We start from the raw sequence: 12,304 nt of genomic DNA on the forward strand, positions 1-12,304 counted from the left end.
CAGTTTGTCACAGCGAGACTAAATGGGGAAGTGGAAGCATCAAAGTGTGGCAATGGCGACATCAGGGAATTTGAGAAAACTAAATGTATGAAACAGAATAGCAGAGCGTGGGTGAGAAAAGGGGAGAAGACAAACTGATGGGGTAGGAGAAATGAAATGAGGCAAGAAGAAAAAGACTTAGACTACTCTCTGGGGCATGTCTTATCTGTTATGAGCACAGAGCCACAGCCTGAAAACACAGACACTGCCGCAGTCTGCATCAGCCTGCCTTTCTCCACCGTGACTCCCGTTTGAACTGCAATCTCATATGTAATACTATTATTCTGGCCCATATACCAGGTTACATAACACTCCGAGCCAAATCCTGACCTCAATCTGCAAAACAGCCACTCTTGTGCTGATAAAAATGTTAGACTTCATATCAGCACTGACGTTTGTGGAGCAGCAGAACGACAAAAAGTCAGACATTACAGCATTGTTGTTAGGCAATATTTGATGATTTGGACAGCTACGTGCTGCTTATGTGATCTATTCATCCTTGTTCTTCTCTTCCTTAGGTGGCTGTATGAACTTCTGTAGTGGATGGAGAGCAAAAACCATGTTCTCACTGGTAAGATGAGTCTTTACTGAGCATCACTTTCTGGGCTGGCCTGCAGGTGGAAGTCACACCCACTGCTGTGTGCTCTACACACAGTAGAATATGAGCTCTCATTTCACCATTCCTATCTGCCACGTTTGGTATGATTTGACAAAGCGACAGATTGTTGATGGCCACTTCACCTTAGTATTACACTGTGTGAGTGAGAATCTATGTGTTTTTGTTTTGTCTGTGTGGTGTTGGTGCTATTTATGTCAATGGTGTATGGCAGAGGACCACATGAAGTGACTCACAGCACTGGCGTGACCTAATTTTTTTTTTTACCAAGTAAAGTCATTGTGAGGTCTATGTGCGATGCCAGCCAGCTTCACCAATGCTGTTGAGCTTGTCATTTAGTCTGTACAGCCAGAGAGCGTTGAATGAGACTTGACTTATCTGAAAAAAGTGGATTATGGGTTAAAATGAACATGTCTCACAGTTCACATAACAGTCTGTTATGGAGTGGTATGACCTCTAGTTGGTGATCATCAGAAGGCAAATAACGTATAATAATGTAAGCCCAAATAAACAGCTTTTATAGAAATCCTTTTTTCTTATAATACTTTGTCCTCATATGACCTTGTTTTACCATTTTGATGGTGCTTGCTGGGATGAATTTACATGATACATTTGAATTTATCACTCTGGGTAAATACAGCACTGCAAATACTGAGCACAGGTGCATTAACCCTCCACTGCATTACCCCTCTGTGAATGAAAATATATCAAGGGTAGTGAAGAGCATCCAGTTGTTCCACTATCCCAATTCTGGTGCTCTGTTACCTGGGGTGGCCCCGAGTGCCTCCTCCTCCTCTTTAGGAGTGCAGCACCACCTGATGCACACATCTGCTTGCCCACTCATCTACGCCATGGCTTTGTGGTGGGTGGTTTGCGGGGGTGGAGTGGGGTTGGAGCACCAGCCAATAACACTCCTTATCCTGACAGCATTGAAATGACTTGACACATGGATTCAACCAATCACAGAGCACTGCAGCAAAGAAAGCACCAGTAGTAAAAAAAAAAAAAAAAGTAAAAAGTAAATACAGTGAGAATTTATTCAAAGGAGGCATCTTTGCTGTGCTTGTACTTCTGCACATTTTGCAAGTCACAGTGTTCTGTATATGATCTAGATGACAAAATTACAATGTAATAACAAAACTCAAGTGAAACCATGTTATGCTGTTATTAATACACACATATTTCAATTATTATATGTGATACAGAATTATTCATGGTTAATATATCATATTTTGAATTTGGTACCTGCAGATGTTAAACAATGACAACAATGGCTAATGGTATGGCTGACACTGTTGCCTTGAAATTATATATTTTCTGTTCACTGTTGAGACAAAGGAAGACAAACCCGAGAGGGGATGCTTGGTCTCTGAATATCAGTCATTTTATCCCTCAGTCATTCACTAACTAATTTCCATCTCCTTTAAATTTCAACTTTGGATTGCCCCTAAACTCACCTCGATCTGAAACAGAATCATATGATTGTCAGGCATAATAAATATGGATGACAGCCATTCATTTATTCATACGAGGTTAATGTAACAGCAGTCAGTGCCTTTTATTGAGGAGAGGAAGAATAGAGCTTTGTCTGGGCATTGTGATATCTTCCTGCTATACAATGGAGCCATAAACCTCCATATATTAGGGACATATACTCATTGCCTTAAATATGTGGAGTGCCTCGTTGTTGCTGTACTGCACTCCAAACTCAGCCTCTGTCAATTCTTAAAAAATCAACCAGGGATGTGGCTTGTCATCTTCAGTGTCTGTCAACTCAGTCACAGCATAAAAAAAGCGTGTTACCTCGTCTGACACAGCGTGGCAGTACTGTCTTAACACATGCCAGACAGCAGTGGCCAGCCGGCAGAGGACCTCTCTATCAGTGTGCACTTCACTGTACATGTCACTGTTCCCTCTGCGCCGTTATTCCTGTGTGTAATGAGTGAATGAAGGGAGAATATTCCCTGTGAGCTTAGCTGGGTGGCAAGACTGAGAGCTACCTGAAGGGTAGAGAGTAATATGGAGGGCTACTTGTTTGATATAATCTTCCAGAATAATATAAATTTACTCTTTTTTTGATATTTCAAAAGAAAACATCTGATTGGTCTGTTTTTCTTTTTTGTGGGAAGCTTGGCATTGCATACTGTTCACAAATTCACTGTAATCAGGGGTATAACTTGACACTGCACCACTGAGTCTTCTAGATGTGCATGAGTAAGGCATGTTCTGTGTTTGTTCTTAATGAAGTTAATATCAGAAAAGGCGGATTCACACAGATAGGTTGAACCCAAAAGACAGGCAACTTTCATAGCTGCTGTGCAGGCACCAAAAGTTTGGTGAGCTCTGGTGGGGTTTGAGGTGAATGTCGCTTTGCAACTAGAGAATTTCCATCTCTACCTCACCAGCATCCAAGTTGAATGCTGCGGTTAGTTGCTCAGCAATGCATGTCATGTCCACTTGCATGAAAGGATTTGAAATGAATGACACATATGGCTCCAGCTTATCAAAGTCAAAGAACCTGCCTTCGAACTCTTGCCCAAGTCTATGCAGAAGCATTGTAATTCAGCACTGACTGGCTTGGCTTTAAATGCGTTTACAGCACTGATCATGTCAGAGACAGTCTTGCCTTTGCCTTGCAGTTCACCATACAAATGATTCAGTTTCCCAGTGATGTCCGTTAGAAAGGTCTAGTATCCACTCAGTGTGCTGAAGCAGTGAGGCATCTTCCCCTTTGGTTTCTATGAACTCTTTGATTTCACCCAAATGTGATTATTTTTTTTTAAATGCTGCAAAACTCATCCCCTGCTGAGCCATCGGATTTGAAAGAACCTTGAATTACCTGTGTTGTTTAGCTTTGGAGTGTATGCTGTTTATGATCTTCACGGCTGGAGTCATTACGTGATCAAAGCCCATCACTTTTGCACATATCGCCTCCTGATGAATGATGCAGTGGTAATGTAGAAATCTGGGGAAATCTGGGTCAACTTTGCATTGCATGACGAAGCCTGTGTGACAGCCGGTCATCGCGGGGGCACCGTCTGTTGTCACACCAGCTTTTCCAACGGTACCTTTTTCTCCATGAAATACAAGGGGTATACGTCGTAATATCAATATGTTGTTGTCGTTGTCAGGGGTAGTAGTGTCAGCAGTTCCTCTTTTGTGGAGAAATCATGGAACACCATTCGTACAAACACCATCAGCTGCGCGGTACTGCTGGTGTCCACTGACTCTTCGCACTGGATGCTAAACCACCTGCGTGTACTCAGATCTCGGTCCAGCTGCTCTGTCAAGTTCTCGGACATAGCTGACACTCCTGTGCCGATCGTTCTTGCCCCCAACCAATTGAACGTTGGAGAGAGCAGAGATGACTTCAGGCCCATTCTTCTCGTCTTTGAACAACGTGTTTGTGATCACCGTCATTGCTCCTTTCAGTAACGTTGCATCCCCATCCGAAAAAGGTTTCTTGTTCTTTGTCAAAAAATGTGCAACTCTAAACAAGGCTTCTGTTGCTGCTTGTTACTTTTTCACCAGCTTAGTGAAAAAGGTTTGCTGTTTGCCCAAAGCTGCCTTTAACTCACAGGCTTTTTCTACCTGTAATGAAGTAGCATTGAAAGTCTTGTGGCATGTACTCTTGAACTCTTCCTCCCACTGCTCATGAAAGTGGTATGCGTAAACTTTGCGCTGTTAATTGCCTAGTTAGCTCATCATCGTAGCTATGCTAGCTAACTGGCATAGAATGAGTGAGAGACAGGAGGGACGTGCAACGTAACGTCAAGCTAAACTTTGACCCTAGCACTGTTAATTGAAGAGTTGAATGACCTTTTCTTTCCTGAAGATTCTCTCTTCAGTTTGCCACTTGGATTACCGTTATGGTGAAATGTCGTCAACTTCTCCGTGGGTTGTTCTATGGTTTGCTTGAGATCCCTGTTAACCAATTTCTTTGAGGTAGGGTCCAATGGAAGTGCACGTAGAGGTTTTTACATTGCTGGGCTTGGTGTGTATTTGCAATATGAGAATATGCCTATTATTTTAGTAAAAACTAGGCTATACATGTGTAACAGCTTCATAATTGTTGTGTTTGTATCTTACAGTTAAAAAACATAGGGCGTTCTGAATGGTAGGACGTATAAGAATTTATAATGCTGTCTCTCTTCCATAATGTGTTAATATTTTGTGACGCACACTGTATGCATTAAAAAAAAAAAACATAATTCCATGCTTTTACAATACACTAATACATTCTGTCTGTTTTGCACATTAGTTGGTAAAGTTATAATAACCTTCATCCTTTAAAATGTGCATCATGATGCTGTACTTTCCGTCTGGGTTTGATTCAGTAATATTATGTTATTATTCAAGTGTTGTTCAAACCACCGCTGGGATGGCAGCCACATCACTGAGATTCTTACTGTTTTTTACTGGCCGTGACAAGAATGTCTCTGAAATCACCACCTCAACTCACGAGGACCTGAAAGAGACAAAGACAAAAACCAACCGCATATTTCCTCTCACCAAAATTTTACTGCGAGGTCACTGAAACATAGCCTAATAATCAGACTGAGCTGCCATTACATTTCACTTCACTTTAAATCACTGAAATGATTGGAGATGTGGGCAGCGATTCAGAGATCTGAATGCACTGTATTGATGCCTATAGAGCTGGGAGATCCATCAAATTGATGTCAGCATTAGGATATATTTAATTGATATTTATTATTCTGGGTTGAACTAAATTATGATGTAGTCTTTTTTCTAGTCTTAAAGGCTGCAATACAGTTCTGTGAATTTTCTGAATTAAAGACTTTTTTTTAGAGAATCATTTTATCACCTATCTTTGTTTCAAGTAGTTTATAAAACACCATATCAATATTGAAGTACTGATGAAAAATGCAGGTGATTCTTGATTTAAAAAAAAAATACTACTTACTCTGCGGCTGAGTTTGACCATTGACTGCGTCATTATGCGGGTCAGTTTTAGGAATGTGATTGTTAGATGCCACTTGTGTTGGAGTTGCATGGAGGAGAGACACTGCAGACCATAGTCTGCCCAATGCCTGTCTTTCCCTCCCTCCCAACCTCATGGCTATAGTTCATGACTCACAAGGTAATGTGTGTGTGTTTTCTGTGCGTGAATGTGTGTCTGTATGTACTGGAAAGACTGAGGGGCATACAGTACAGTGTAGACTTGGGTGGATCTGTGCCTCACACCCTGACCACTGCACAAGACTGACAAAGAGATATGTGCTTGATTGTTCTCGATTGTGCAGGTATGTGTGTGTGTGTGTGTGCGCGCGCGCGTGGGGTCGAGGATATGATTCAGGCTGAGTTTTGTTGGTGGAAATGTGGTTGAATGACCAGTTTGTTTCATGTGCTCAACACAAGTGAAAGTGCAACTGAGTCATCAGACAAACAGAGACACAATAGAACAGGAAACCACAGTGGTGTCTACACACCCTTGTGCCGTAAGCGTGCACACACACACACACACACACACACATGCATGAGTTACTTGATTGCTAAAATTGAGGATTTTTGCTTGCTCATAATGGCTTTTCACTGTTCTGAATCATGTCTCAAATGGTATTGGAAAGACACACCCAATTGTCTGATTTATTGCTTTTGAAACAAAAGCGGTTGTTCTATAGAGACAGTGTTGAGTCGTTCCTCTGAACTACTGACCTACAGTTGAAGAAGTGTACAGTGACACTAATTGTTTTCCTTTGGTAGTGTAACTAAGAATGAATACATGCATACAAAGGAAATTATTACAGTAGAAAAAGGTGAATTAGTAGTGTAAGTACATATTGTATGTGAAAACCCCTGATATAAAACAGGAGTCACATACTATAAGAGTTTATCAGTTTTTCTTTGTTTCTGTGTTTAATACACACTCGATAAAAATATTATTTGTTGTTAAAAACGTAAAGCTTTAATTAAACTTAAAACCACAATGGACGGACATTATTTCTATTTTCTTTAATAGATAAGGATTGTAACATTTTAACAGCCTTATAGTTAATTAATAAGGAACTATAATAAGGTTTTGTTCTAATTATTTAATAGGATTTTAACATTTATTTATATTTATTAATACTGTTTTTGTGGTTCTAATTATTATTTGTTTAACGTTTTGTTGTGGACTATGTGTCTAATCCTTATTGGGTAGTTGCTAAAAACACAGCCATTTTGTAGTCTATGTATAGACAGTGCTTTTACCCATTCTTTTTTGTAGTCAAAAACTTTCACAGGCTAACAGAAACAAAGTGCAGATTCTGCAGTGTGTGCCTAATTCTTGTGGAATATTAGAGTCTAGCAAACAGAATTGTCCCCTTAGCTTCATTAAACCAATTATAAATCTAATCACTGAATTACATTACAACTGATGTAAAACTCCATACTTTCCCCACACATCAAATAAAACTGCCAACCAGAGGGGAAAAACAACGACTTACCAAATTTAACATGAATGACAATGAAAAAAGACAAAGGAGACCCCAGCTCATGTTATGCCTTGTCTAGAGGTGGCCGAGCAGCAATATGAAATAGACCGATCTTCCCCAAGTCCCAAACAGCCACAGGGACAGAATATAAGGACTTTGGTGTTTATTTATATTGTGATAAAAAAGATGGAGCTAGGATTGGCTTCAGGGTGTGCTTCTGCTTCTCCCCTTCTTTCCAGGGTGTGACACCTGTCACACGTCGTGCCTATTCATCAACACTGATGAACGAAACAGATCTTATATGGAACATACAACAAAATGTGACCACTGCCGCTACAATGTAAAATACTCTTAATGTACAAAATGTAAGGGAGATGCAGCCCTTTTTGCCCCGTCTAAATTACGTCAAAGCTTGATAATCCTCTTCTCATCTGCTTCAATTACTACATCTCCTCAGTGATGGGTGTCGATTCAGAGGATAATGGCCTTTACTGCATCTCATCAAGAACCAGAAGCTCAGACATACTGTATATACACTTTTAGAATTAAAAAGAAACAAGCAAATGGCATAAATCATTAAATGAAGAATGCCAGTAAGGGATGACTTAGAATCTGCTACTGATACTTTATCATGATGCAGGTAGCTCAAGTCACATCCTTGCTTGAGTTTAGCTTATTGCCTGAGAAAGGCTAGTTGCAAAATTGAATTGCCACTTGTTTGTTGTACTAGACTGACTCAGACTCTCGTTCTTTCTCTCCATCTCATAGATCCAGATCACTGCCTGTCCTATTCCTCCTCTACAGCAGACATGTGTAACAGTCTGGCAATGTCTGTGTAATGTTTGGCATTTTCCAAACCACTCGTTGTTTATTAAAATGACTCAGTGACACAGCTTCCAGAGAGTGATGTCCAAAATGAAAAAGAGTAACTTGTTAGAGGTGAAAGACATGACCGCAGACTGCAGACGCTGCAAGGATGCAGTGTCTGTGACATCACCCACAGGTTTGTGAAGGGAGGTTTTCAAGCTTGGATGTGGGTTCGCCAATCCAAATTTGGGCAAAGGGGAGGCAGCCTGCTGTGACAAGCAAGAGTAAGCTACCGCGACTGACTGTGAGAGGCTAAGAGGTCTGTCAGTCAAGACTCTTTAAAACTAGGGATGCCCTGGTCAGGATTTTTTGCCTCTGATCTTGAGCTTCTGACATTTTTAATATTGAGTATCTGCTGAAATCAAGTCCAGTTCAGTTTTTAATTACATAGATAGCAGTATCTATGTATTTTAGCCTCCAGTAACCTTCATTAAAATGAGTAAAGCATTTTATGTGTGACAGCTCAACAGATCTGCATTGAGAAAATAAAACCTGCATCACACCTTTCCTTGGATTGTTTTCTATAATATATTGGATAGTGTCTAATATAAATAATAATCTTAATATAAAACCACAATGGACAGACATTATTTCTATTTTCTTTAATGGATGAGGATTGTTACATTTTAACAGCCGTATAGTTAATTAATAAGGAACTATAATAAGGTTTTGTTATAATTATTTAATAGAATTTTAACATTTCTTTATCTTTCTTAATACTGTTTTTGTGGTTCTAATTATTATTTGTTTGTTGTGGACTATGTGTCTAATCCTCATTGGGTAGTTGCTAAAAACACAGCCATTTTGTAGTCTATGTATAGACAGTGCTTTTACCCATTCTTTTTTGTAGTCAAAAACTTTCACAGGCTAACAGAAACAAAGTGCAGACTCTGCATTGTATGTGTGACAGCTCAACAGATAGTAGAAAATATAACCTGCATCACACCTTTCCTTGGATTGTTTCCTATAATATATTGGATAGTGTATTTTGCTATATAATATTTGTGGTTTATAAAGCTGAAGCCAACAAACAAACCATGATACAAACATGGTTTCTTTAAGTCTCATTGTCTTTTTAATATTTATGTAAAATGTTCTTGACTTTAATTATGTTCTCTGTATTTCCAAAGAAAGTCTTGAGTTTTCACTGGTTTCACCACTCAGCAGAGTTGGTTGCTGCTTGGACTTTTAACCTGTAACCATGATTTTGTGTCTCCTGTGATAATTTGATCATTTTCACTTTTCCATTTTGAATTGATGTAATCCTGGGTTATAACACCCTAATATGATCTACAATAGATAATTATGGTGTTGAATGTAGTTTTGTTTGTGCAAATCAAGATGTGGCACAAATATGCCCCCCAAAATCGTACTTGAACAGACCAATCCAAATTCAATCACAGTTGAAGCACAGTTTGCACACAGATGGAAGGGCCTCTCCCTCACATGCTTGGCTTGTTGGCTGTATTGCCTGCTGAGGTCCTGGAGCAATAATCACAGCCAAATAGAGCAAACGGTGCAGTCTTTTAAATGACCTGCACCTTCACAGAAAAGTCTTTCTTGTTCTTCAGTAACTGACAGAGCTTACAGATTATTGTGGAATTGAATATGTTGCGTCTTACCTGCACAGCCCCTCTCTCAATATCATTATTAGATACAGGTGCAGACGCAGTGTCACTATATGTATGTTGTGGTCAGTCCATACTCAAACTACATAACTGGGCTTAATCGATGGGAAATGCACATTTGTTAAATTGGGCAATGAGAACAAAATCAGATTTTATTAATTTTGTATGTTTTTTTCAGGATAATATTTGATCGTTCTGCGCAGTAATATTGTTCATTTAAAAACAAATAAACAAACAGATCAAATAACTTAAACATGCAACGTGAGATGCATTTGTAGACTATCCCTTGTCAGTGAAGTATATATTAGGCCAACCTCTCTGTAAAGCTGGCATGAGTCTTGCGGCCAAGCACACCATTAACTGGGGAATTAGAAACCCTGAGAAGTTGTTAATCACCACAGTCATTCACATTCCACATAGACTCTACTCTGCTCAGGACTTCTATGAGCTGGGGATGGGGCATGGTCTGGGGGAAGCTGGGCCAATGCTATTGGACCCAATAGTCTTTAATTAGAGGGAGAGCTTGGCAGGGACTGATGGAGGAGAAAGGCTCTCAGGATGTGAGTCCAGGGTGAGAGGGTTCACACACAAAACACTGGCTTTTCATCACCGCATGACTCACTCAGTTTGTGTGTAAAGTGTGGATATGCGCGTGTGTGTGTAAGGCAGAGAAAGTGAGAAAGTGTGTGTGTGTGTGTGTGTGTGTGTGTGTGCGCACATGACGGTGCATGCGTGTGTTTCTTACCTCACTGCTCAGGCATTCCAGTAGAGAAAGTGGTGTGAAGAGAAAGAGCGGCTCTCACAGTGTGGGTATTCATGGATCTGGCCCCTGTGGGCCGGTCCGGGCTCCAGTGTTCACAGACAAAGCCTCTCCAGCAGGACCCAGACACACTCACATAGAAAGGGGAGCAACAGAATGAGAGGAACACAGGAGAGGGGGAGACAAGGTAACAAGAGGAGAGAAAATGGAGAAGGGGCGGGGGCAATGGGAGAAGGTCTGTGTGGCAGCCCCTTATTCCCCCAAGAATGCAGGTGTGATGGGTTGTCATGTAAAACTGGACCAACCCAAACCTGCTGTGCTTTGAGTCAGAATCAGGTTTGCTCTGTTTTGATTGAAAAAAATGACACTTGTTTATTAAGTTATTCAGTGAGACCTTATCTTTCTGAACATTATGTCACAAACTCCAGACTTACGGGGTATAACAGAAATCCTTTACAGTGCCTCTCATCTGTTCTGTAACTTTCCTTTAAGAAACTGTCACATTTGAAGACACTTGCACACCCCAGACTCACCACCACCTTTATTCTTTTTTTCTCCTTGCTGCCGGTGGAGTCCATAAATCTATCCGACTCTCCTCCTGGGGAACGGGCTCCTCCCTGTCTTTTTACATCAGCCAATCCCGTTGCCCTCTTCCAGCGTTCTCTACTCCCTCTAGCATTAAGCCAGCAGCTTGAGCTTTTAGGATTCCATGAGCGTTTCTTCCACTTGGCCGTCCCATCACTGTTCCCCCTGCCTGGCCCCTTCCCTAGATCGGGTAGCCTGGTTCACTGTGTCCTTAAACAACCCGTGTGCATGTACAGGAAAGGGGCCCCAAAGTGGGGAGGCCCATCTCTAACCCTTAGTTTTTGGAGAGACAAACTCGCACTGGAAAATCTCTACACTGACTTTTCTTTATTGGTGTAATTAACACAGTCATCATCAACAATAATATTAGTGTCATCTATTAAATAATATAGACATACACAGTGCATGAACATAAAAAGAAATAGTAAGAAACTTAGGTTATTATTTGGGATATACTGACATGCAGGTTTGGTGATTTGGGCAATATTTATAATAATGTCTCATTTCAGTACATGCCTTAACACACTGGCATGGACCATCAGATATGCAGGTTATCAAATTCCTTGGTTTTTGAATAATGGCGCCAGCTCAATAAAGAGACAAGCTCCTGTGGATTTAGTACATCAAGCAGTCTTCATAGATATGCAGAGGCTTTTGATAATGTCATTCTTTGATACTGGAGGACTTTGCTGAATGCAATTTGTCAGGATATTTTCTTTCTATTTTGCACAGTTTAAGGGAATGTAGTGAAGTACAGAATTCTGAAATATTTGTCTAATTAAAAACCATTTGTGATGCTTAGTGATATGCTTCAGGTTGAGGATGATGAAAAATGATCCTTATAATTACTCTTGAAGAAGTCTTTTTGTATTCTTAAAAGGCCCCGGTGCTTCACTTGGTAAGTCGGTAGGTGCTTTAGTAGCTGGCTTTTGTACAAATGGTTGTATGAAAGCAAATTGTGTAACAATTAATAGAGGAAATGATTGATTATTTTTAATGTTCCATTTTAATGTTTTTGAGGCATGCATTAAGTAAATAGTAGCACTTTTAATTTAGATACATTTTTAAGCTATCTTAACTCATACTGAACTTGGGCCACCCGTCCCTCTCTCTGTAGGTACTGTGCTCCCAAACATGGGGCACCTGTCTGTTTTGAGATGGATGGATGGATGGATGGATGGGTGGATGGATGGGTGGATGGGTGGGTAGATGGATGGGTGGCACCTGCTAGGATGAAATTGATGGCCATGTCCTGAAAGTGCGGAGTCACAAGGCATGAGTGTGTAGCAGCCAAAAAATGGACAGCAGACAGATGATGTCCCTTACGAAGTTAAATGAATGATTTGGGTAGTGATGTCATCAGTTTTAT

Source organism: Siniperca chuatsi, linkage group LG14, assembly GCF_020085105.1.
Source record: "Siniperca chuatsi isolate FFG_IHB_CAS linkage group LG14, ASM2008510v1, whole genome shotgun sequence".
NCBI classification, from domain to species: Eukaryota; Metazoa; Chordata; class Actinopteri; order Centrarchiformes; family Sinipercidae; genus Siniperca; species Siniperca chuatsi.